Here is a 26,826-nt window from a genome sequence, read left to right on the forward strand (position 1 = left end):
CTATTGGATTTCATAGAATGATAAATATCGTATCAACGGTTTTAGAAATATACATAACACTAAAATCCGAGTTATAACGAAGAAGTTATGAACAACCTAAGATTCACAGCAAAACCGTCAATACTATTAAACGTAAAACGCGAAGTTTCCATATAATAAATGTTAGCTTAAGGTATCTAAATGAAAATTGTAGATATCATTAAACCATAAACGTACGTGAAAAGAACGTCCAAGTCTGACTTCGTATGAGGAAGTTATGATTTTTCCATGTTCCGGATATAGCAGTAGACAACTAAAAACTCGAAATAGAGATCGAGAGACTTTTGGCCGAAACAACCTAAATGAGAATCGAAGATCTCAAAAATAGTAGCGCAACGGTAAATGTCTGACGAAAACGGACGTCAGATGAAGAAGTTATGGATTTATGACGGAGTTTTCGTATCCCGGCCTGTTAAAAATAATTAATTAAAAATCAAGTCAAAATTAGCAGACGAAGTCTAAACGAGAGTTGTAGAGCATAATCTCACCTATATGTGCATATATAGAACATCGAAAACAGAGTTCGTACGCGGGAGTTACAGATTTTACAAGTTTGAGACACAAAATCTGAGGCTGTCAGGCTGGCCACGACGTGGAACCAGAAGACCACGACGTGGTAATGTGACTGATGGGTGCCAGGGTTGTCAGCAGATGTCTCGTCCATGGAAGGGGATAGGATCAACACCACGACGTGGTGAAGAAGACCATGACGTGGCGCCCAAAATAAGGCTATAAATAGAAGGAGATGGTTTCATGTTTAGATTCTCATTTCTACTCTTTCTCATGCCGAAGCTCTGCGTTTAAACCCCCGAAGCCATCCCGAAGCCCCGGTCTTCACATCTAAGTTTCAAAGGAAGGTTTTACGCTCCCAGGATTCCCGAGAATCCCGAGAAATCAGCTTTCTCAAGTCGAAGTTCTGCTCGGATTTCATCTCACCTTCTTCAATCTGTCAAGTGAGTTCAAACCCCTATAACTATGTTTTCAAATGCTTTGTAAATTCTTTTATACACTTTTAAGGGGGCGAATACAAGTAAACACACTATTATCCTCACGGGGGAGTGCTTGCACGATATTGAGTGTGGCATGTCAATAACCAAGACTAAAGATATAAAAAATGTGAAGTAAACCAAACATAAGGTACATTAATGTTTTACATCAATTTAACTAAGTACCGGCTAAAGTGGATTCTTATTGTGTACATTTTTTACTATATCATGGAAAGGAACAACATTACTAACAACATAACACACGAATATCAGCCACAACCCTATAAAAAAACTATCAATATCTATGCAAAAGTTCTTCATGGACAAATAAAGAAAACTATTAAATAAATAAATAAAGTAAACCCCTCTTATAGCATGTTTACACGTGCCATTATAGCAGTTGAAACTATAGATATATAAGAACTAATACCCTCATGTAGATGATCTTCACATTCTTGCTCTCAATTTCCACCATCTTATAAACACTCTACATCAATACCTAAATATTTTTTTTTCAATTTAAAAGACTATAAAGTGACTGAGAATGAACAAACTAACATGGTCATTATGAGATGTATACTACTCTTTTAATTTCACCATCTATGCTCCTAGTAACTCTTTAGTATTTGGTATCGACGTTTCTAGTACCACCCAATGATTTTCCAAATTTCATCTTTCATCCTGAAAAATAAAATAAAAAAATGAATTAGACCAAATATTGATAGAAAAAATAGTTTAATTTGCTAAAGTAGGATATATATTGAAGAATATAAGAAAAAACAAACATGGACGATATATTGCATGAATGCAAAAGCATACCTGATGATATCCATTTGTGTTTATGCAAAAGACGAAAGCAAGGAAAAATCTGAACTAATATCCCCAAAATAGATGTCAATTCCTATGCGGACGCTTTAGCTGATTTCAACATGATGAAGAGGATTAATTGAAAAGTAAAAAACCAATTACCTGCTTGATTCGTGCATGGAAGATAAACAAGAGGATGGGGAGCTAAAAAGTTGGATTTTTAAGGAGAATCAGTAGGTTTATAAATCAAGGAAGACATTAATGAAATTGATTTATCGGTTTGACCGACTCCAACATCGGCAACTGATATTACTCTGGTAGTGGGTTTTAGGGCAGATTAGCGTTTCCAACAAAGAAAATAGAGGTGAGCAGCCAGTGGGTTTTTGAAGGTGGTTTTTATATGGTAGTGGTGGTGGCAGTGAAGCAATGGCAAATTTGAGGTCCTGATTGTTGGTGGTTCAGTGGGGGCGGCGACTAGGTTTTGAGCTTGTTAGTCAGAGGTAGATTACCAGTGGAGAGGGAAGTATGTGGTGTGAAGGTTGGTGGTTAGGGAAGATAGAATAAGGAGAGTGGTTGTGGTTTCATTTAAATGTTGATAGATATTGTTTTGATTGTGGGACAATGGTCGATGAAGGTGAAGATTAAATACCTAAATCACCGTTTGTATGATCCAACCAATCTAAGATCGAGACCAACAAATGGATGGGATAAAGAGGAGTATGGTTTGAGACTGAGAGAAAGAATACGGTGGAGGTGGTGAGGGAAGCAGCTGGTTGAAGGTAGAAGATAGTCAACGATGAATGAGAGAAGAGGAGGGTTATATAAATGGAGAAGTAGATGAACAGTCACCGAGCGAAGAAAAGGTGATATAGTGGAGAGGTTGTTGGGGGGATAAGGAATGAGGACATAGTCAAGAGCGGTAGAGGCCATATATAAGTGAAGGCGCACAAGACAAATTTTAGGCGAGATCGGAGGATAAGAGCAGTAAATAAAGTTTGATTTTTTCAACCCTTGACCGGATAACATTTACTTGCTTTGCAATGCATAAATTCATTATATATATATATATATATATATATATATATATATATATATATATATTGCATAAGGTTTTGTACCTCTTAAAATTCAGCAAAACATGCTAAATGCTTATATATATATATATATATATATATATATATATATATATATATACTAGTCGTTTACCCGTGCTAAGCGATGAGTGCAAATAATTTCTTTCTTAAATAGTTTTTAAAGCCAATTATTTATTTTGCAGAAACAGTTTACATCTAACCAATTATCAATAAGAGTGGTAGCATAGCAAACACATTTTTGATTAAAAATAATGAAATCTCACAAAAACCAGTAATTTTTCAACATATAAAGAAATTTCGCAAAAGCCAACAAATTTTCTAACATTTTATCCTAAAAACTTAAGATATAATGCAAATAACCAATTAATCGAAATGATTTTAAAGGGTAATAGTATAAAAACATTTGTCACAATAAATTGAAACGGTGTTGTCTAGTTTTTAGAAGATTTGACTTGAACGGTAATTTTTATCATATGATAGGGATGTTTTTGCAATCTAATCATTTTTTTATTATAAAAAATGTAATTTAATATATATATATATATATATATATATATATATATATATATATATATATATATATATATATATATATATATATATATATATATATATATATATATATACTTTAGTTACATTCATAGCCAATTTATTTATTAAAAAACAAACTTAAATTTGACATCTGACCTTTTAGTTTCGTCTTTTACATCAAAAAAATGTTTGTAAAATATAGTTTGGTCTTTCCAACCCGTTACATACAAACAACATTTTAATAATAATTAGGTATGTACTAAACAATTTAATTATCTATGTACGTACAAAAGGCCTTTTCTTAAAAATATTACATAATAAAAAAATGGTTAAACTTTCTCATATTTACACTCAAACGCATACACAAATAACAAACACAAACCCATCAATTCAGAGGCACCTCCTTAATGCAAGGAAATATGCAACAGCCATCATGGAGCAAAATCTGATTACATTTACCCCATCCAAGTATACCATCTTCCTATACTTTAGGAAGTGCAACATCATAAAAAATCAAAACATGTTTAAAATCATATTGATGCAACATATATGGTACGTACAAAATAGATAATGTGGAACATCTTTGATCTTCTTCCTACACATACAATAAAATGAAAATTAGAACTAAAGCCAACCACTTTCAAAACCAGAACATTTGCCTCAGATGTTAGAGTCCAAATCGTAATACCTAACACTTTTAAGGCCAAATACTTAGCGTAAAAGAAAGCTCAGTAGGGATCATATATCATCATAAATAAAACTAAAAAATCATTAAATAGTCAAGAAATATTAGCAAAGGAATAGAAAGATCTTGCTTCCGAAATTGCAACGTTTTATCATTTTCTTTCTAGAAAGAAGTGATTTCTTCAAACTAACAAAAGATAGAAATGCCCATGTAGGTATTGACTAATTTGTTTCTGTAATTTCTTAAAAAATTGGGGTTAAATTAAAAATCAACTTATCCACTAAATGGCAATTCTGAATCTACTAACCAATGTGAAATTGACACCATAATACATATCAACAAACTGCAGTTCTTGATTTTTTTGCAGCTTAAGCTTTCCCCTTTTCAAAATACAAAATAATTTTTGCATATCCATATTTAAACCCCACTACCTGAAAAACTGTGTGACCATTTCATACATCTCCTCTTTGAACATAAAATTTGATCAGTGATGTTTTCATATATAAAAAGAGACATGATAAAAAGGGACAAAGATTACATGGATAATCACAAAAATATTATTATAAAGTGAGAAAATTGTACATTGAAGTTAAGAAAACAAATTAGGTTTAAGAAATAATTCCAGGTGATATAAAGCCACCATGTCCATCTTTGTTGTCACATTCCCGAACCAGACGGCGGAAACGTCCGAGGGCTGTTGTGACTCAATTGAATACCATCACAGTGAATATACATGAAACATAACATCATTCATCACCATGCATTGAAATAGTACAACTGGTAGTGTTTACATTTAGTACATTGTTTCAAAACATTACATTCCCAAATAGTAGAATGTTCGATACTAGTTAAACAAACAACAAGACATCACTGAGTACATTTTTCCCTTCGATGTACCTGTTTCCTGAGAATACAAGTATTTTGAAAAACGTCAACATATGAAATGTTGGTGAGTTCATAAGTAATGTTTGAAACATAATGTTTTGTATTATTTTGAAAAACCACCAGAAAATCCGATATTTTTCTGAAAAGATTATTGTAAGTAAGAAAAAGTGTGAAGATCCGTAAGTATGCTTGTTTGTTTCTATAAATGTGAAAAATTGTTAGACTTGGTATGCATCTCGTAGGTGTAAGTGTTGAAATCCCTAGGAAAACCCGATGTTTTCCTAATACTTTTAATTACGCGTTTTATATTTTGTTATACCGTTGCGACGTGTGTATTCGATGATTCCAGGTGACATTGGATTAAGTATGGGTGGTGAGTTGTTATAATCACACATTAATGAAAATGACTAGCTTACAACTATACAAACGAACCCTTAGGCGTCGTCTGTACTACTCACCTAATCCAACCACCCTGACTTCCCATAGCCCCACCACCTAGGAAGAAAAGAGGGTGCGAAGCCCCCGTTAATTCCATGAGTCGTTCAAGGCTATCGTGAATGCGAAAGGCCCTTGGCTCGACTCGCATTTGACTTCTCGACTTTACTAGCAGTGCCAAAGGACCCTTGGGGCCCAACAGCACAAAAGCTATTGAAAGTCCTTTTAGACGGTATTACGTCGTATAAGCCCAATAACATGTAAGCGCGTTTCCTTCGGGCCTAAAGATCATGTCATTGGGCTAGCTAGGCCCAATAAGCACGATTTGAAACTTTTGGGCCCAAAGATGGTGTATCGACGTCTGGTGAATTCCCACGTGTGTATTGACTTCCCGTAATTTCCGCGTGTGTATTGAAGTATCGCCGTGTATTGATTTTTGATTCGTTATTGATTCAAGACCGAATCAATTCGTTTGGTAACGATTTTGGTGTTGACGGTGTATTATATTTCGCCGTGGTCGTGGTACTAGTATTTTATCATAAAGGATTTATTGTTTAAAACATTGGAATTTTTCTTTTTGCAGCCCCTTCTTGGATAAATTTACACTTTTAACCCTTTATATAAAAGAATTTCCATTTTAGTCCTTAAACCATTTTTCTTGACACTTTAGTATCAAAACTTGTTGAAAAGGTATTTTTCAGCTCAAATTTACTTGAAAAACAGTTTTAGTCCCTCAAAATGAAGTTTTCTTAGTTGAAACCTCTATTTTCGCAATTTTTACAATTTTGACCCAAAATGGAAAATTTTTGCATCTTTGGTCCCTTTTAAATTTGAAAAGTATTTTTAACCCTTGAAATGGACTTGGTACACTAGTAGTCCCCTGTTTTACAGAAAAGTGCAGTTTCAGCCCCTCTAAATTAAAAATCTCGCAATTTGGGCTTTATTGGGCCGAAAAGTTCATTTTTGGCCCATTATGTTTAAAAATTCACATTTTAATCCTTCAAAAGAGTAAATTTTCAGAAAATACATTTTTGAAACTGCTTTGACTCATCTCAACCCTCAGAGTTTGTATTTTATCGTTTTGGGCCCTTTAGTTTTATATTTTTAGCATTTTGAGCCCAAAAATGGGTTTTAAGCCCAAAGATGTTCATATTAACCAACTTAGTTATTTTTCTAGAATTGATTTGTGTGAAATAACATATGTTATACTTATTTCATTCAACACATTGTAGATCTCGGTTTTTAAGCTCTTTTTGACTAGAACCAACACCACAATCACATAAGAACATATATATATATAAGCATAGAAATCACACAAAGCATACATATACTCATAGATCTACACATTTGCTTGTATTACCCCCCCCCCCCACAAAACTTATAAAAACCGAAAAATAGGGGGTATGAAGCTCACCTTGAGTTGTGGTTTTGATTTGAAGAAGAAAGTGAGGTGATTTTCGGCCCTAGCAACACCTTGATGAAGATCTCGAATTTGAGGTGATTCCAAGATGCAAGATCATGATTTCATATGAGTTAAGAAGAGATTTTTGTATAGAACAAGGAGTCTAGAGTGTGGATTCAAGCATCACTTACCTAGATGATGATTTTTGTGAAGAATCCTCCTTGCAAAGTCCTTGAATCTCGAAAATATGGAGGAGGTATGGGAGAGTTTTCTTGAGAGAAAAGTGAGTGAAATGTGTGTGTGTGTGTGCTTGAACTCGACCGAGAGCAAGAGAGAGAGGGAGAAAAGGAAGTGCTTGCATGGGAAGATGAGATTGCATGGATGTTGGAAGTGCAAAAGCTTAGATATCCTTCATACAATAATGAGGTGGCAAGCAAAGTCAACTCTCCCTTTTTACATGGGCTTGGGCCGAGAATTAGAGAGGAAGAGGAAGGAATTTGGGCCTTGTATGATTAAGCCTTTTTCATGGTTATGTTAAGTGATGTTTGGTCCAAATAACCATAAATATGATTCTTATGACCTATTAGGGCTACATTAGGTTAAATATGGCCCAAAATGGTTCATATAATTAATTATTTCATTCTAGGCCGAATATGGCCCAAAATGTTGAAATAAATGGAAGTGGGTCCAATTAGAGCCCATTTAAGAGTCCTAAGCCCAAGATGGTCAAATTGGAAGCTTATTGGTCCATTGAGCCTAATAAGGAAGTCCTAGTCCAAAATGGACCTAAACAAGAACTTCTAGGGTTTCCAATTGTTTATTGACTATTTGTAATGCTTGTATAGTGTATTTGATTGAAATTTTGTTGTCATAGAGTAAACATCATACATGCTCTTATGTTTTTGGATTCATAATTTGACTTAAGTATTGTAGTTACAAGGCACAAAAATTCCTGATTGTGACATCATCCCCCCGTTAGAGGGAATTTCGTCCCGAAATTCTTTTGAAAGCTAGATTTGAGAATGCTAGAATAGGTGAGGGTACTTTTGATTTATTTGATCTTTGCGTTCCCACGTGAATTCTGGCCCACACTTCACGTTCCACCGTACTTTCACGATCGGGATGCGACTTTGCTTAGTACGCTTCACCTCCCTGTCCATAATTTCGACCGGTTCTTCAATGAACATGAGATTCTCGTTGATTTTAATCTCGTCAAGGGGAATGACGAGTGTTTCATTCGATAGACACTTCTTTAGATTAGAGACATGGAACACGGGGTGTACATTGTTTAACTCTGCGGGTAGTTGCAGTTTATACGCCACTGGACCTATTCGGGCGACGATTTCGAAAGGTCCAATGTATCGCGGGTTCAGTTTTCCCCGTTTCCCGAAATGAATGACTCCTTTCCAAGGTGAGACTTTTAACAGTACTCGATCCCCAACCTGAAATTCTAAGGGCTTTCGCCGTTTATCGGCGTAGCACTTTTGTCGGTCGCGCGATGCTTGTAATCGAGCTCTGATTTGAACGATCTTTTCCGTGGTTTCACGAATGATCTCCGGTACCGTTAGCGCCTTGTCTGATGTGAGTGCTTTTGCTAGCTGGGTGTCGCCCACCTCAGCCCAACATAATGGTGATCTACACTTACGCCCATATAGTGCTTCGAAAGGAGCGACCTTGATGCTCGAATTGTAACTGTTGTTATACGAGAATTCGACTAAAGGTAAGTGGGTATCCCAAGACTTCCCAAAGTCTATCACACATGCACGAAGCATGTCTTCGAGCGTTTGGATGGTTCGTTCACTTTGACCGTCCGTTTGTGGGTGTTAAGCGGTGCTCATGACGAGATGGGTTCCGAGTGCTTTCTGAAGTGATTGCCAAAAACGTGAAGTGAATCTACTGTCTCTATCTGAGATAATAGACACTGGTATTCCATGAAGTCTCACGATTTCTCGAATGTATAAACGTGTCAGTCTCTCCATCTTGTAGGATTCTTTTATTGGCAGGAAATGGGCAGATTTCGTCAGTTAGTCGACTATTACCCATATGGTGTCTAGTCCATCCGGCGTCTTGGGTAGCTTGGTCACGAAATCCATAGAAATCCCTTCCCATTTCCACTCAGGGATCACCGGTTGCTGTAATAATCCTGAGGGCTTCTGGTACTCCACCTTTACCTTGGCACAAGTAAGGCACTTACCAACATAGGTGGCAATTTCCGCCTTCATGTTAGGCCACCAATAGTGTTGTTTAATATCCAAATGCATCTTGTCTGAGCCGGGATGGATGGAGTATCGCGTCTTGTGGGCTTCCTTGATGACTATCTCCCTACATCCTCCGAGTTTAGGGACCCAAATATGGTTCGTGAAATAGTATACTCTGTCCTCTTTTACCTCTAGATTCTTCTCCATTCCGCGTAATGCTTCACTTGCTCTGTTTTCCGTCTTCATGGCCTATGACTGGGCTACCCCAATCTGAGTGGTTAGGTGGGATTGGATGGTTATTGAGAGAGTTTTCGCACGACGATTAGAGTAATCCTTCCGGCTCAATGCGTCAGCTACCACGTTGGCCTTGCCCGGGTGGTACTTGATTTCACACTCGTAATCGTTTAATAATTCAACCCATCTTCGTTGCCTCATATTCAGCTCTTTTTGATTTAAGATATGCTGGAGACTTTTGTGGTCCGTGAAGATGGTGCACTTTGTACCATAAAGGTAATGTCTCCAAATCTTCAGATCAAAGACCACGGCTCCCAATTCCAGATCATGGGTTGTATAATTCACTTCGTGTGTCTTTAGTTGACGGGATGCGTAAGCTATCACTCTTCCATGCTGCATGAGAACGCAACCTAATCCCTGATTCGACGCATCACAGTTGTCACACCCCAAAACCAAGACCGGCGGAAACGTTCTGGGGTGGAGGACGTCATGTATAATATCAACAACAATGTAAAGTAGTAAACAAGCAACAACATCATCCATTGCATTAATAATATAATTATTATACAAATATGTTCTGTCAAATTTTGATAAACACTAAATCATAAATCAAAATGAAAGATAAGTCTTGAACAAGCTCCATCTTCCTTTCTCCTTGCATCGGTACCTGTCTATGATGACCTGAGGATACAAGTAATTTTGAAAGTGAGCATCAGCTTTGAAGCTGGTGAGATCATAAGTATTAATGTGTCTTAATTTGTAAAACTTATAATTTTTAAGACTTGACATTGTTTTGAAAGAAAGCTCGTATAAGTATGAAAATGTTTGTAGATCAACTGTAAATGTTTGAAAAACCCTAGAAATCCCTATGATTCCTATTAGTAACAAAAGGAGTCTTCTACCAAGACTTAACTGTTCTCAATGTAATCTTCTACCAAGACCTAGTTGTGTTACTATTATTATTATTATAAGAAATTGTATCCTTTGGTACTAGGATACCTAAATATAATTCACCTCATTGGTTATGTGAATGAATCACAAAATAAAGGTAATAATATAACTAACCTGAATATTACCCTTTGGTACTAGGGTAACTAACATTGTTAACTTTAAGACATCCGTAGACGTACTCTTACCTATGTTGCTAACAACTGGGTATAGGAATAGTTAATCCCTTAAAGTATACCTGTAATGGTACCAACCGTTGACATCCGTGGATGTGATTTTACCTCTGTAGCTAACAGAGATTCTAGGAATGGTCAATCCCACAATCGTATCCTTTGGTACTAGGATATTAAATCCATTCTATCTCGTCAAATATGTGATTGTATCACAAGGTAAAGGTAAGAATGAGGATTTGATAACAGAGTCGATACATATAAAATGTAATAGGACTCCTCCTAATATATCTATGTAAAAGTACTCCTATAAGTGTGATCATGTAATAATATAGTAGAGTACTGAAATGTTCTACGTGTGCTAGCTGTAATGTGTGTTCTCTCTATCTAGCAAGTATAGTAATGTAATCATTCTAGTATAGCTGTATATGTTCTCGTCCTAGTATAGTTGTATATGTAATGTACTGTAAAGTTCTAGAAAGTATTGACTCATGAATGAACTGACTCATTGTATGATATCGCATTCTAGTAATTATTCTAGTATCTTCCTAAAGTACCCATATGGTAGTTTATTAGTAATCTATCTGGTAAGTATGGACATAGATGTATACCCTTGCTACCCAAGGGCATATGTTGAACTGGAAGGACCCTTTTATGACTATATATGTACACATGATATATAACTAATATTTAAATGACTTTCGGACGAATACCCGATATCCCACCAGACCACATCTCAAGTTGCGAAAAGGAAATAGGGTGGATAGCCTTCTTAAGTCTTTTAAACATTTCTTATATAACTATACATATAGAGGCATGCAATTTATAATATAAAAGCATAAAAAGTTTTGTAAGACATTGGAAACATAAATATTATTTCAAGAAAGATCGACTTGATGTCAATCTATAAAACGATTTGAAGGCATAAGTTTGATAAACAGTTTAAGTATAAGGAAACATTTGTTTGAAACGTAGTTGTAAATAAGTTTGAAAGGTAACGTACGGAGTAAGATGTACAGTGTAATAAGGAGTTGAAAACATATAAAATGCTTATAAAAGTCATTTGAAGGAAACGGTTTGGTAAAACGGCTAATGAGTAGCCAAATCATTTGAATGCAGTATATTAATCACATGTGATTGATGTAATAAGTAAATATAATCCTTCTTACAATTCACTTGTGATTGACATAATAAGCATGTTTCTACTTGTATCCCCCCATAAAACATTTAATAATAGTTTAAAACATTAGTTAAGGGGTATGAACTCACCTGCAGTAAGTGACTGGAATTGAACGGACTGTTATCGTATGGAAGGATCGGACAAGTGCTTGGTGTCAAGTGAAGACTTAGAAACACACAATGATCCAAATTACATATGAAGACATATGTATATAAATCATTAGAGATTAAATCACTAATTATACAAGTATAAACATTTGAACGCGAGGAAAACACTTTTGGTCAAGTGCTAGGAGGCTAATGGGTTGCAACTAAGGAGTGCAATGCCCCTAATGGAAGTTTAAGGTCAAAAGACCATATTTATTGGAGTTTACGGCCTAAGGGAGTAAGCTCCTGGCCATAAACTCTCAACCAAGTCTTGAAATGGTGCTTAGAATTTCTACAACTCTAGTGAGGAATTATTTCTAGGCTATACAAGTTTTTGGGCACCATATTGACTCCTTTGGGGAGTTTACGGCCCTAAGACCCTTTTCCCTTGGAGTTTACGGCCGTAAACTCCCTTGGGAGGGTTCTTATGGTGCTTTCAAGTCTCTATAATAACTAGGAACAATTCTAAGCTTTAGTACTTGGCTTTAAGAGGGTTTATGGCACCATTTGGTACCATTTTATGGAGTTTACGACCTTGGAACCTTTTGGGACGTAAACTCCCTCACACATGGGGTTCTAAATGTTTTAGCTAGTCCATAACTCATCTAGGTACATGCCCAAATTGTCTCTTGGCTTAAGGAAGTGTTTAGGGTGTCCTTTGACCCCTTTATGGGAGTTTACGGCCCAAGAACCACTCTTGGCCGTAAACTCTTCAATACTTGTGCTTTTCTTATGTTTTCTAGGTCCTAAATACATTAGGGTATTTGTCTATAATAGAGTCCAAGCCTTTGGGGGTGATTAGGGCACTCTGAGCCCTTGAAAAAGGGGTTTACGGCCCAAGAGCATATCCTTGGCCGTAAACTCCTAAAACTATATGATTTTGATTGATTTCTAGCCTCTAATGTTCATACATAAAGTCCCTAACTAGTTGCCTAACAAGGAAATGGGACTAGATAGCTTTTAGGCCTTGTTTTGGAGTTTACACCCCAAGAACGTTCTTGGGCCGTAAGCTCCCGGATCTTGTATTTTGGACATGTAAATAATGTTATTAAGCATATAACAAGTATTAAAACACATCTAGGAAAGTAGACTCACAATCTGGGATGAAAACAAGAAGATCTGTGAGAGAGAAATTGGCTTTTCTCTAATTGGAATTCAACTAATGAACCAATTTGGTTCAGAATTCTATTTATAGTCTTGAGATTTTTGGCAGAAAATATTTCTATTCTCGGAATGGATTCTAATGACCTAGAGTAATGGAATTACAGTGTTGCACAAAATCCTAGTGCATCCACTCTCCTAATATCTCTTTAGGTGTAAAACCCTGAAAACTGCCAAACTTATACCATAAGTCTGAATTTTCACTGTAACTGCTCTACTTCTATTGGATTGAAATGGTTTGATTTGAATGGAAATTTCGGGTTGTCACATCATCCCCCTGTTAAAGGGAATTTCGTCTCGAAGTTAGAATTTAGGAAAGGAAGTATGCACGAATGATCGAGTCGTGAGGAGGAAACTTCCTAATTGATTGGTTCTAGCGCACTAAAGTGAAATCGGGTTCTAGGTTGGAATTCCAACGAACCTTCACTAACTGGCGACGACGTTGCTTCGTCCGCTTGACCTCTCGGTCGAGGGTCACTACGGTTTTAATACGAAGGCGAGGATCTCGACGAGTGGTCTTGCAAGAGTCCTAACGGAAAGGTATGGTTTCACGATCGAGATACGAATAGTAGAAAGTACCTTACTGAGTTCGCGGGGTATGTCTAGTTTGTGCGAGGCATAGGACCAATTTTGATAAGAATCTTGGAGGTCCTGTCTAAATTGGATTTAGCTTTCCACGCTTTACGAAGCGTATTAAGCCATTCCCAGAGTGAGTTATCCTAAAGAGCTTGGTCACTCACTTGGAATTTCAAAGGTTCCTTTTCTTGCGTAACTTCCCAGTCAAAGGCCACCCCTTGCTGGGTCAAAGTCGTACGAGTTTCCATAGCTTGCGAGGAGTTCTGAATGAATTAAGGCGGTAGGTCGGTAAGACCTAGAATTTGGCGAAAGACTGTCGGCATCTCTGGTGTCGATAAATGCTCAACGGTTCTGGCAAACTGAAGAAGTGCTCAAAATTTCTCACATTACTAACAGTGTGTCATAGAAATTTGACTCTTCAATTTCAAAACTCGTGCATAGAGAACTTGACAAGAAGTTCCTCTGGAGGTAATGTTCCCATGGGTTCCTTCTTACTACAAGGGTAGATAAGTAAGTCATTACATGGAGAAATGACGAACTGATCCAAGTAAGAAAGACGTACCCTATTCATCTAGCTCATGAAAACTATGGGCGTACTGGTCCTATCCGAAGGGTATCACTACGGACTCGAAGTGTCCGCATCGAATTCGGAAGATAGTCTTCCAGACATCCTTCCCTAACACCTTGAACTAGTGATATTCGGATCTCAGGTCCATTCCTGGAAGTAATTCTTTCCTTGTGTTTGCTCAACCATTTCATCTATGCGGGGCAGAGATAACGATTTCTATGAAAATCTTCACGGAATCCTCGATAACCGAGGTACATACAATGCGATCCGTCGATCTCTGGAAGAATATGACCGGGGTTCTCTAGGGTGAGAAACCTAGTCTTCTAATTCTATTTCTGTGTAGCTCGCTAAGTTGTTTGTACTGTTCTGGTATCTCTGTGGGTGTTTAAACTATAGGGCGATCTATTTTCGGGAGTCATACTGGGTTCTAAGTTTGTTCCCATGACGATGCGATTACTCGTAGGTTTAATCAGTACTCCATCCTGAAGTTCATATTAGAATTCATACTTGGCTTCACGATCACAATCTCGTGTATACGAGTCGTATATAATTAAGATTGAAAAGGTAGTCGAATATCTGATTCTTCCTTACCCTCACATCCCAAGGAGGAAAAGAGTTAAGGCGAAATCATTAATTCTAAATCTGTAGAACCTTGATTATATAACACTCTTATGTATACATTCCTCAGTGATAGATCATCCGCATGAATTCCTGGATTGAACTTGACGTACTGCTCGAGTGGTACTTCGGGGATTTCTTCGGAAAGAAAATAACTAAGAGGTACTCCTGGAATGAGTACTTTGGCGTTGATGTGACGGTTTCGCTGGAAAAGTGATCTATAAGAGAGAGATGTACGTATGAAGCTGTTTTTGTGAGGATCAAATTTAATCGAGTCGTATGATAATGTTGGAATCATACTGAAACTTAAAGACATTAGATTCGAATATAAGACGATTATAGACAAAACACAACCGTGCAACCATGAACAGAGTTACAGTACTTTAGATTTACCACAAGACTATTGCTGCGAATAAGATATACTACAAAAGACAAGTATACGCAGCACGAGAATTCCTATACAGACAGGATCTCGCAAAAGGTAAGACTCTAGTTGCACTAGTTTTAGATAGTTTATAAGTCTGTTACAACGAAACGCCTAAATTACATTTAACGTGGTTCCGGAGCAGGCTCTCCTGCAGCTGTGATCCTGAGAATCTTCCCGTCTGCGCCAGAGTTTTGCGTTATCGGGCAATCCTTCTGGAGGTGCCCAATTTCACCGCATTGGTGACATATCTGGGCAGTACCCACATTGGTGGTGGAAGTGAAACGTCGAGTAGGAGTTATGGGGACGCGGGTTCTTTCCTTTTTCCGACAATCTCTTTTATAGTGCCCAAACTCACCACAGTGATAGCAAGTCTGGTTTCCATCGGCGTTGGGCGAGTTGTTGATCGGTCTTGATAGACTCTTGCGGTAACGTTTGGTGTGCCTCTTTTTGTTGCAGTTTGAGCACTGCTTCCCCCGACAAGGTCCAAGGTGGTGATAATTACATTTGATGCAATTTGGGAGATTTCTAGCATATTGTCGGGCTGGGTTAGGGACAACTGGTATTTCCGAAGGGATGGTAGTAGGAGGTACAGATGTCGTAGTTGTGAAGGTCGTTACCCGTGGTTGTTTCTTGTTCGTTCCTTTACGCGATTTGTCCTTCTTTCTATCCCAAAACTTCCGTTTGTTACTCTTCGTCTCGGAACTCGGGGTGCCGTGGTAGTTTGCTGCTCGTTGCGGTGTTTGATTGTTACTCGGGTTGGAATTGTTGTTAATAATCCTACTAACATTTGCATTGTTAGCGTTAAGGTGGGTCAGAATAGACGACACGGCAGCCGAGACTGCAGCTTGAAAGGTAGCTGCATCTATCTGAAGAGTTGGTGTTTGGTTGAAGGGTTGATCGTCTTTCTTTGGCGACATGATTCTCTAACACAAAAGATAAGGATTTTGTGAGCGATTCTGGTTGACCCTTGATGTACTTAGATTGTTCTTGAAAAGAGTAAGAGCATGATCTCGAAAGTTTGACCTACATCCCTATGATGCAGTCCTAGTAAAGAATGAAAGTATGTTCGCGAAGGTTTGACCTACATCCCTATGATGCAGTCCTAGTACGGAATGGGAGTATGTTCGTAGAATGGTCTCAAAACGTTTGTTGTGCAAGCCAAGGTATCGTAAGTTGGTGAATAACAAGATCCAACTACTGAAAGAGACTTGGAAATGCCTCTGGATCTAACTTGCTATAGTCTAATGACTTGACTAAAGCATGATTCAGATAGACTCTAATGAAAGAATAATAAGAGTACTTGAATGAAGAATGACACAAAAGTTAGCCGGCTGTCAATATCTTTGATATTCACGATGTAGAGATTCTGGAAAAATGACCTTGTAAAGGTCTTACATCATATCCACAGAAGATAGTTCCTGACAGCATAAAGGCCTAGCTAAAGTACTTACGGAACAAGATAATTTCATAGAAAATGCCACATCGGGCATAGACAGAAAACGATTCCTTTTAACAAGGACCATAAAGTAAAGCGTCTACTACTGGCGACGGTCATCCCTCTGGTGAACTCTCAGTTCAGCCAATTGACGTTCCATGTCAAGTAGGTGTCGTTCGTACACCCTCTGGCGTACTCGGAGCTCTATGACTCCGGCTCGTGATTCAGCCAGTGCTTGCAGCAGGGTTTCATGGTTTCTCTCTGATCTCTCGTGTGCATCTTCTAGATGAACGGTGTGGAGGGTATGCATTCTAGCATAGGCGACTACTTCTGTAATCTGATGTAGGGCTGTCCTGCCTTGAATCTCATTTCGGGCCATTCTGCGGACCAAGATTGGCAAGACTCTATCTGCTGAGCCCCCATTGCTTAAGTCGGAAAAGCTTCGGTCGCCATCAAATGGCATAGACTGATCTTGTCCTTGGCTCCATGTTTCCAAGCATTCCACCCACTCAGGGCCAGGCCACGAAAAGCCGGACGAGGGTTAGGAATTGGAAAGGGAGCTGCTCGGGGTAGGTTTTCAACCTCTGTTTCGGAGTTAGCATCATACGAAAAGTCTTCATCATGGTGATCATTCAAGGGGATAGGATGATCATTATTTGGTTCTTCTCCAACCCCACCAGCTATGACTTCATTCGAAAGATACTGGTTTATCGAGGGGATGGAGTCCAATTATGTTTTCTATGCGAGAATTTCGGGTAAGAGAATAATTACTAGACGAACTATCTAGATAATTATTTAGAAAACCTTCATTAGTTACATCGCTATTTGTGAAGTGCATACCAGCTATGTGTAATCTAAACAGGATAGACCTTCGAATAAGTGACCTTAATTCCAAATTCACACAGAATAGGGGTAAGGCAAAATTACCACAGATTCTAAGTCTATAACATCCTAATTACATATAGCCTTAGTGTATCCACTTAGCAACTATCAACTTAGTAATGAAGATCCCGTTTTAGTTCTCAAGTATAAAGTACCTATAGTAACACCAAATACTCCTATAGTATTTTAATTTTAATGTTATGTTCTATTGTTCTCATTGTGGTAGGGTTGGTAAGATTTTAGCATTGTTGCAACCACACAGTTAAACTTAGGCACATGCTAGTCAACCCTCGGATAATATAGGTGATCAGGCTATATCTTCCCAGTTTTGACCATATGTCTCTAAGCCCACTTGTGTTGCCCAACAATCGTAATTCTTTTGTACTGTCCTAGTGACACTGATTTTAGTATGAATGCAGCACGTATACTTACTTAAATATTTTACTATTTAAAGTATAAACTCTTGGTCAGAGTATTTTTAATCCCTTATGTATTTATAGATAGTATATCTTTTATGGGTTGATATACTTAATTCACTACAAACAATGCTCTGATACCAATCTGTCACACCCCAAAACCAAGAACGGTGGAAACGTTCTGGGGCGGAGGACGTCATGTATAATATCAACAACAATGTAAAGTAGTAAACAAGCAACAACATCATCCATTGCATTAATAATATAATTATTATACAAATATGTTCTGTCAAATTTTGATAAACACTAAAGCATAAATCAAAATGAAAGATAAGTCTGAACAAGCTCCATCTTCCTTTCTCCTTGCATCGGTACCTGTCTATGATGACCTGAGGATACAAGTAATTTTGAAAGCGAGCATCAGCTTTGAAGCTAGTGAGATCATAAGTATTAATGTGTCTTAATTTGTAAAACTTATAATTTTTAAGACTTGACATTGTTTTGAAAGAAAGCTCGTATAAGTATGAAAATGTTTGTAGATCAACTGTAAATGTTTGAAAAACCCTAGAAATCCCTATGATTCCTATTAGTAACAAAAGGAGTCTTCTACCAAGACTTAACTGTTCTCAATGTAATCTTCTACCAAGACCTAGCTGCGTTACTATTATTATTATTATAAGAAATTGTATCCTTTGGTACTAGGATACCTAAATATAATTCACCTCATTGGTTATGTGAATGAGTCACAAAATAAAGGTAATAATATAACTAACCTGAATATTACCCTTTGGTACTAGGGTAACTAACATTGTTAACTTTAAGACATCCGTAGACGTACTCTTACCTCTGTTGCTAACAGCTGGGTATAGGAATAGTTAATCCCTTAAAGTATACCTGTAATGGTACCAACCTCTTGTTTGTCCGTCCATTTGAATGGTACACCCTTTTGTGTAAGTGAGGTAAGTGGCTTGGTGATCTTAGAGAAGTTTTGAATGAACCTCCTATCGTAGCCTGCTAGACCTAAGAATTGACGAATTTCCGTGGGTGTTGTCGGGACTGCCCATCCTTCGACAGCTTTGACCTTGGAAGGATCCACATGAATTCCTTCCTGACTAACAACATGCCCTAGGAAATTCACGCTACGGAGCCAGAACTCACACTTGGAGAGTTTTCCGTATAGCTTTTCTGATCGCAGAGTTTCTAGGATTTGTCGGAGATGTTGGTCATGCTCTTCTTTGCTTCAGGAATAGACTAGGATGTCGTCAATGAAGACGATAACAAAGTTGTCAAGGAATGGTCTACAGATTCGGTTCATCAGATCCATAAATGCGGCAGGGGCATTTGTTAGACCGAAGGGCATTACGACAAATTCATAATGTCTGTAACGAGTTCGGAAAGCGGTTTTAGGAATATCCTCTTCCCGGACTTTGAGTTGATGGTATCCGGACCGTAGATCTATCTTAGAAAAGTAACTAGCTCCTTGGAGCTGGTCAAATAGATCGTCGATTCGTAAGAGTGGATAGCGATTTTTGACAGTGAGTTTGTTTAACTCTCTGTAATCGATGCACATCCTAAAAGATCCATCCTTCTTTTTGACAAATAGGACCGGAGCTCCCCATGGCGAGTAACTAGGTCGGATGAATCCCTTGTCCAGGAGTTCGCTGATTTGACTGGACAATTCCTGCATTTCAGCAGGAGCTAGCCGGTAGGGCGATTTGGCAAGAGGGGTTGCTCCTGGAACGAGGTCAATTCGGAACTCAACTTGTCTCTCTGGGGGTAGTCCCAGAAGATCTTCAGGAAATACGTCTGGAAATTCACGTGCTACTGGAATATCTTGAATGTTAGTCTCTTCCTTGGTTTTATCTACTACGTGAGCCAGAAATGTCAAATCTTTCTTTCGTAGATGCTTTTGTGCCTGGATGCACGAGATGAGGTGAAGGTTCGTGCTAGGTTTGTCTCCGTAAATAACTAGGGTTTCGTGATTGGTAAGGCGAAGACGAACGACCTTCTCGTGACACATAATTTCAGCATGGTAGAGGCTTAACCAGTCCATGCCAATAATCACATCGAAACTCCTAATGGACACTAGCATTAAGTCTATTCAAAAGACGTGTTGGTTTAGGGTTAGGGTACATCCGATGTAGATTTCCCCCATGGATTCGGTTTTCCCATTGGCCATTTCCACCGTAAAGGCTTCATTGAGCTTCTGGGGTCGTTGTTCTAGATAGTGTTTAAACTTATTGCTCACAAAGCTTCCCTCCGCTCCGGTATCAAATAGGATGCATGCATAAGTGTGGTTTAGGGGAAACGTACCGGTAACAACTGCAGGATCCTGAATTGCCTCCCCCTGACCCATGGCCAGCACCCTTCTCGTTCCTCCATTTCCGGGATTGTTGTTGTTAGGGCAATCGCGACGAAAATGCCAAGTCCTTCCGCACCCATAGCAGGTGTGGCTAGGTCCGACATTGTTGCCACCAGCATTGATGTTATTGTTGTTGCGGTTGTTGTTGTTGTTGTTGTTGTTGCTTCCCTGTGGTTGATTTTGAGGAGGGTAAGTCCTACAGTACCTTGCCGTGTGCCCCTTCCGATTGCAACTGGTGCACCGCAACTCGTTGCATTCTCCATTATGATGGAAACCGCACTTGTTGCACTTGGGAAGATTACCGGAATAAGGTCTAGGAGCATTTGGAGCAGCTGAGGCTGGAGCATGTGGTGTAGCTGGAACTTGCGCGGTGGCAGCATTAACCGCCACTGTCTGCTGCTTCTTGGAAGTCTCGGAGTCTTGATGCCCCTTACTTTTGTTGTTCTTCCCTTTCTTGCCATCACTTTCCTTCTTGGCCTCAGTCTCCGCTGGCTTCTCACCCTTCTTGTTGTTGTGGTCATACAACTTCTTCGCCAATCCTTTAGCACTGTCGAAAGTTTCGGGATTTGCAGCTATCACGTTTCCTTGGATCGGAGAGGTTAGTCCCCAGATGAATCGCTCGATCTTCTTTCCTTCCGAGGTGATCATGCCCAGGCATAACAGAGATAGTTCACTAAATCTTGATATGTAGGCATCGATATCCGCGTTCCGCATAGTGAGGTTCCACAGCTCTTGTTCCATTTTCTGAATCTCACCTCGTGGGCAGTATTCAGCCATCAGCATTTCTTTCATTTCTGCCCACGACATGGAGTTAGCTACAGGGAGTGTCATGGCTTCCACGTGTCCGTTCCACCAAGTGAGTGCTTGATCAACAAAAGTGCATGCTGCAAACTTGACCTTCATTTCCTCAGGACAGTCGCATACCTCGAATACCGATTCCACCTTCTCAATCCATCGTTTCAGAGTGATCACCCCTCTAGTGCTGTTAAAGGTTCGTGGTTTGGCGTTTGTGAAGTCCTTGTAGGTACATGTTTTGGTGGGTCCTTGATTCATTCCGTTGTTCGAACTCCAGGCCCCTTGCCCGTTGACTCCTCCATTGTTCCCTTGATGAATTTGTGCCATCGCTGCGGTGACCGCAACAGATACCGCTGCCTGGAATGCAGCTGAGTCAACTTCGGGTGGGGTTGGTCCAGGGTTTCCGCGAGTAGGTCGGTGAGGCATCTTTCTATCATGAACCGGAAAGATGTTGAGTGTACGTGGTTTCCGTGAGGTTGTGATCCTACTGACTAGGTGTATGGTACGAACTTAAGTACTTCTATCATTTAGCATACAATCATAGATTTGCAACGCATAGCAATTTGTAATATCACAACAAAACACGTAAAAGTTTACTAATATTATCCGCATTTGATACATGAAAATTTTGCTCGTGAGAGCATACATGAGTGACACTAGTTCGACAGCATAACGGCTCTATGAGTAGTGTAGTCACTTAAACATAGAGTCGGGGTACATAGCATATTCCTAATGACCTAGTAACATAAGTCTATCTCTAACACTCCATGGTGCGTCCTATATAGTGGCGGGGTCATATGCTGAAGTGTTGAGCCATCTCCGTCATGTCTCCAATAACCTCATCCCTCTCATGCTCAGCTCGCACTGCATGTGCTTCCATGGTGTACAACTGTTGTTACAGGGCGGCAATCTCAGCTTCGGGAGAGCGGTTCTCCCTTGGGGGGTTCATTGGTGGGGCGGGGTGTTCTGGTTGCGCCTCGTCCACAAACGACGTGGCGTGATCTTTGTCCGTGTCTTGTCCTTCCTCGATGTCATTGTCGGTCTCCTCGAACTCGTAGTCGATGTCTATGTATTCGTCAGGTCTGACGTTGTGTGCTTCCTCTGGATTCCCTTCTGGTTCATCTTCAAGCATCCCGTGAGCCACTAGGACTTGATGAAACTAGATACCCGGCTGCTCTCCCTCCGTGAAGACTGGGGGAAGGTATAAACTATCGTTACTCCTATGACTCTACAACTATGATATAGACTAAACAGACGTCCTCTCTTTGGTGATAAAGGGGTTTGGTTTTAGGTTCTCTAGCTATCGCGATCTCATCAGAACATGTGTTAGTTATACCTTGGAGGAAATGTAGTTGATCAGGCTACATCCACACCTTGATACCACTAGGAACAGTCCTGAATTAACCGGGATACTAGCATTATCCTGTTTGGTTTGGCGTTATGTTCTTATTCCTAATGCAAGCAAGGGTGTTTTATTGTTGTGTTTTACTTGTTTTGTTCAGAGTTGTGTTAGTCCCTCTTTTGGTTTATAGTTGCATATCAATGTGTGGCTAGATATGCTAGTTCACTAAAAACAGAGCTCTGATACCAACCTGTCACACCCCCGAACCAGACGGCGGAAACGTCTGAGGGCTGTTGTGACTCAATTGAATACCATCACAGTGAATATACATGAAACATAACATCATTCATCACCATGCATTGAAATAGTACAACTGGTAGTGTTTACATTTAGTACATTGTTTCAAAACATTACATTCCCAAAAAGTAGATTGTTCGATACTAGTTAAACAAACAACAAGACATCACTGAGTACATTTTTCCCTTCGATTTACCTGTTTCCTGAGAATACAAGTATTTTGAAAAACGTCAACATATGAAATGTTGGTGAGTTCATAAGTAATGTTTGAAACATAATGTTTTGTATTATTTTGAAAAACCACCAGAAAATCCGATATTTTTCTGAAAAGATTATTGTAAGTAAGAAAAAGTGTGAAGATCCGTAAGTATGCTTGTTTGTTTCTATAAATGTGAAAAATTGTTAGACTTGGTATGCATCTCGTAGGTGTAAGTGTTGAAATCCCTAGGAAAACCCGATGTTTTCCTAATACTTTTAATTACGCGTTTTATATTTTGCTATACCGTTGCGACGTGTGTATTCGATGATTCCAGGTGACATTGGATTAAGTATGGGTGGTGAGTTGTTATAATCACACATTAATGAAAATGACTAGCTTACAACTATACAAACGAACCCTTAGGCATCGTCTGTACTACTCACCTAATCTAACCACTCTGACTTCCCATAGCCCGACCACCTAGGAAGAAAAGAGGGTGCGAAGCCCCCGTTAATTCCATGAGTCGTTCAAGGCTATCGTGAATGCGAAAGGCCCTTGGCTCGACTCGCATTTGACTTCTCGACTTTACTAGCAGTGCAAAAGGACCCTTGGGGCCCAACAGCACAAAAGCTATTGAAAGTCCTTTTACACGGTATTAGGTCGTATAAGCCCCAATAACATGTAAGCGCGTTTCCTTCAGGCCTAAAGATCATGTCATTGGGCTAGCTAGGCACAACAAGCACGATTTGAAACTTTCGGGCCCAAAGATGGTGTATTGATGTCTGGTGAATTCCCACGTGTGTGTTGACTTCCCGTAATTTCCGCGTGTGTATTGAAGTATCGTTGTGTATTGATTTTTGATTCGTTATTGATTCAAGACCGAATCAATTTGTTTGGTAATGATTTTGGTGTTGACGGTGTATTATATTTCACCGGTAGTCGTGGTACTAGTATTTTATCATAAAGGATTTATTGTTTAAAACATTAGAATTTTTCTTTTTGCAGCCCCTTCTTGGATAAATTTACACTTTTAACCCTTTATATAAAAGAATTTCCATTTTAGTCCTTAAACCATTTTTCTTGCTTCTTTAGTATCAAAACTTGTTGAAAAGGTATTTTTCAGCTCAAATTTACTTGAAAAACAGTTTTAGTCCCTCAAAATGAAGTTTTCTCGGTTGAAACCTCTATTTTCGCAATTTTTACAATTTTGACCGAAAATGGAAATTTTTTGCATCTTTGGTCCCTTTTAAATTTGAAAAGTATTTTTAACCCTTGAAATGGACTTGGTACACTAGTAGTCCCCTGTTTTACAGAAAAGTGCAGTTTCAGCCCCTCTAAATTAAAAATCTCGCAATTTGGGCTTTATTGGGCCGAAAAGTTCATTTTTGGCCCATTATTATTAAAAATTCACATTTTAATCCTTCAAAAGAGTAAATTTTCAGAAAATACATTTTTGAAACTGTTTTGACTCATCTCAACCCTCAGAGTTTGTATTTTGTCATTTTGGGCCCTTTAGTTTTATATTTTTAGCATTTTGAGCCCAAAAATGGGTTTTAAGCCCAAAGATGTTCATATTAACCAACTTGGTTATTTTTCTAGAATTGATTTGTGTGAAATAACATATGTTATACTTATTTCATTCAACACATTGTAGGTCTTGGTTTTTAAGCTCTTTTTGACTAGAACCAACACCATAATCACATAAGAACACATATATAAGCATAGAAATCACACAAAGCATACATGTACTCATAGATCTACACATTTGCTTGTATTACCCCCCCCCACAAAACTTATAAAAACCGAAAAACAGGGGGTATGAAGCTCACCTTGAGTTGTGGTTTTGATTTGAAGAAGAAAGTGAGGTGATTTTCGGCCCTAGCAACACCTTGATGAAGATCTCGAATTTGAGGTGATTCTAAGATGCAAGATCATGATTTCATATGAGTTAAGAAGAGATTTTTGTATAGAACAAGGAGTCTAGAGTGTGGATTCAAGCATCACTTACTTAGATGATGATTTTTGTGAAGAATCCTCCTTGCAAAGTCCTTGAATCTCAAAAAAATGGAGGAGGTATAGGAGAGTTTTCTTGAGAGAAAAGTGAGTGAAATGTGTGTATGTGTGTGTGTGTGTGCTTGAACTCGGCCGAGAGCAAGAGAGAGAGGGAGAAAAGGAAGTGCTTGCATGGGAAGATGAGATTGCATGGATGTTTGAAGTGCAAAAGCTTAGATATCCTTCATACAATAATGAGGTGGCAAGCAAAGTCAACTCTCCCTTTTTACATGGGCTTGGGCCGAGAATTAGAGAGGAAGAGGAATGAATTTGGGCCTTGTATGCTTAAGCGTTTTTCATGGTTATGTTAAGTGATGTTTGGTCCAAATAACCATAAATATGATTCTTATGACCTATTAGTGCTACATTAGGTTAAATATGGCCCAAAATGGTTCATATAATTAATTTATTTCATTTTAGGCCCAATATGGCCCAAAATGTTGAAATAAATGGAAGTGGGTCCAATTAGAGCCCATTTAAGAGTTCTAAGCCCAAGATGGTCAAATTGGAAGCTTATTGGTCCATTGAGCCCAATAAGGAAGTCCTAGTCCAAAATGGACCTAATCAAGAACTTCTAGGGTTTCCAATTGCTTATTGACTATTTGTAATGCTTGTATGGTGTATTTGATTGAAATTTTGTTGTCATAGAGTAAACATCATACATGCTCTTATGTTTTTGGATTCATAATTTGACTTAAGTATTGTAGTTACAAGGCACAAAAATTCCTGATTGTGACATTTGTCATCATCCAGAGCTCCCCAACTTATTGGCTAGCATTGCTTCTGTCTCTTCTTGTTTTCAATTAGTCTAGTGTATACCAATAACAGCAAAAATATTTGTAACATTAGCAAGGCATTTAAATTGTATAAAGATAAAAAGATCTCTAGAATAAATCAAGAACATTTACTGTTCAACTTTGTAGAAGATTTATTTAGAGAGTTCACATGTTTCCTTAGGAGATGAAACAAACATCTCTTTAAGATCATTAAAATGATCAGAAGGATATGAAGCTTCCTTATCCAGTTATCTGGAAGATATTAAAAGAAGAATCAGTAGATGTCATCACGATTTAACAATAATAGACAAAATATGAACCTTGAAGTTAACTTACATAAACTAAGTAGATATTGAACCAAAATGGGTCATAAATATACCAAGAATGAATTCAATATGTATAAAACCCAATGCTTCAACTTACCCCATTTCGCACCATGATCCATTTGTTTGAAACATAATCATTTCCGCTCCAACACTTGAAATAGTCATAAAAACAAACCCTAGATCTGTATAACAACCAGATTGTCTACAAATTCAAAATCTGTATAATATATTATAGATATAATACATAGAGATGAGATACATAGAGTTAGGATTCACTCCCATATATCACATACGATTTGAGCTCGTGGTTGGCTTGGGATGGTAGAAACCCTACGAAATGGTACCTAAGATAAAAATACATTGGAAAACACCTTCAAATTTTCCATCTTTCAGTTTAAACAAAATAAAAGGAAGCGGTATCTAGAAGGCATTAACTCATAGCAAATAGAGAGAAGTATAGATGCATTGAGAGTGAGAGATAGATAGAGTTCTCAGTGACAACACCTGTAGTTAGGAATTAACCCAATGAACCACTGTAACAATAAAATTTATATGGGATAAAGATGGTACCAGAAGTTTAGACTAAAATTGGCCAATTTTAATCTTTTTTGAAGTCGATTTAACTATTTTTAGCCACCTACCATTCAATCAGGGTCTTTCTCTTGAGAGTGAGATATGATAAGGATGTTTAGTGTGAGTGGTGGTGAGGGTGATGTTGAGTGTGAGTGGTGTTACGCGTTATGGTTAATGGCAGAATGAGGGGGAGTGGTGTGAGGCGGTAACTTGTCCAATGGTAAATAGGTGAGTGGTGTGTGGTGTGAAGGCTGCTGGTTAGGGAAGATGGATGGATAAGA

General features: G+C 38.4%; 1 long non-coding RNA gene across 3 annotated transcripts; it reads right to left on the reverse strand.

Moving 5' to 3' along the window:
* Positions 1 to 4,571: 4,571 nt before the first annotated feature.
* LOC145090381 (uncharacterized) lies at positions 4,572 to 26,826 on the reverse strand. Of its 3 annotated transcripts, none has more exons than XR_013701527.1 (6): positions 26,543 to 26,826; positions 26,266 to 26,476; positions 26,070 to 26,154; positions 25,779 to 25,898; positions 25,608 to 25,678; positions 4,572 to 4,791 (listed from the first exon to the last, which is right to left on the reverse strand). It is a non-coding gene; the product is annotated as an uncharacterized LOC145090381 (long non-coding RNA). The 3 variants fall into 3 exon arrangements; XR_013701528.1 differs by having other exon boundaries at positions 26,266 to 26,316; positions 26,543 to 26,825; XR_013701526.1 differs by lacking the exon at positions 26,543 to 26,826 and having other exon boundaries at positions 26,266 to 26,531.

This window comes from Lactuca serriola, chromosome 2, assembly GCF_051521515.1.
Source record: "Lactuca serriola cultivar US96UC23 chromosome 2, Lser_US96UC23_V15, whole genome shotgun sequence".
Lineage (NCBI taxonomy): Eukaryota > Viridiplantae > Streptophyta > Magnoliopsida > Asterales > Asteraceae > Lactuca > Lactuca serriola.